A 1666-nucleotide genomic window follows, 5' to 3' on the forward strand; every position below is an offset into this window, starting at 1 on the left:
GTGGGTGGGCTCTCCTGAGCGTTATTTTACAAATCTGGATATACGTTCGGCCTTTCAAAACAAAACTCCAGAACTCTCACTCAAACATTCTTGTGAATGGAGAAAAACCGCCCTCTTACTCTTAGCTCTCTGCCCCTACTTTGTGTGCCCACGTCTAGTTCTTTACACCCCTTCTTTCTAATATAGTTATTTTGCAAGGGTCCACAAGTCATAATATCAAGGGAATGTTCCATTTCATGTCTACGTGATAAATGTTTATGTGCTAATCGTGCTGTGTTTCAATAAAGGCATTGCCAGTAACATTGTAGCTCAAACTATGCGTTCAATGTTTGGCTTATTTTCTGTCACACATTCATACTTGTATATGATATGGCACATATCAATAAAAAGCGATAATTAGTTTCTACACAATATCGTGCCTTGACGTATACAAAAACACATACACGCATGCACCTACTCACGAATGCCATCACGCGCGCACACACACAAACACACACACACACACATACACACGTACGCACACATCCTCTCTCTCTCACACACACGTACTCACACGCACAGAAACACCTACCTACCTACCTACCTACCTACCTACCTAGCTACCTACTTACCTATCGATCTATCGATTGATTTATCTATCTATCTATCTATCTATCTATCTATCTATCTATCTATCTATCTATCTATCTAGTTAACAATCTGCCTATTTGCCTTCCTGCCGATCGAGTTAGCAACCTACCTACACACGCATACGGTTCTCCAAAAATCTCTGTGAAGCCAGACCTAAACAGTGGAGGTCTCGTACAGATCGATCTGGATGTTTCATTGACGTCGCGTGTGTTGCAGACAAGGTGGTGCATAATTGGAAAGTGAGCAAAGCTGCAATAAATTTAGTGAAACAATACTAACAACTCACTATGCCCACAATCTGCGAAGATTTAAAGATTTCTAATTACTTCGTGCAGCACCAACAACCAGACTCAATTTGAAGATTTACCTTAACATGACTTGCTACATGATTAGGAGGCATGCCAGTTAGTCACAGGCCCAGTTAATCACAGGCCCTAAAATCCCTCTAAAATGTCAATTCAGTTTGTGTTGTTCAATGTTTCTTCCTTTTTGTATGCAAATCAAATCAAATTTAAATTACTCTGCAAAATGTCAACAATGAATGTTCTTCCGTAAAAAAAATAATTGAAAAAAAAACAATTCAATTCATAGTGGGCCTATGACAAACTTTAGTTTGTACTGTGACTAACTGGGCAGTCCCCACTATTAGAGGGAGACAACAGTTTCGATACCCATTCTTCATTGAGTTACCGTAGACTCTAGTGTAGTAGATCGGCCAGCGGAAACTTGGATCAAATTTTTTGCTTGCTCCAAATTTGTGCTGCGAAGAGGAGTTTCATGCCCCTTTCTTCTTGTGCGGGAATAACGATGCCTAGATTTCTCTACAGCGACAAAATTACTTTGGTTGCAAAGATTTTGCTTGCTCCCAGCAGACACTACCGCTAGCGGTGCCACGACCATAAACCATCGTCGCTGTGTCTGGCGCAGCCAGCGGGTGACGGATCGCAAGGATGTAGATCTACATGTAGTAATGTAGATCTGGAGCACTGACTGGTTAAGAACAATTAGAAAAAAAAGGGTGGGGGGGGGGGGGGGG

The sequence above is a fragment of the Aplysia californica genome, unplaced genomic scaffold, assembly GCF_000002075.1.
Source record: "Aplysia californica isolate F4 #8 unplaced genomic scaffold, AplCal3.0 scaffold00228, whole genome shotgun sequence".
Lineage (NCBI taxonomy): Eukaryota > Metazoa > Mollusca > Gastropoda > Aplysiida > Aplysiidae > Aplysia > Aplysia californica.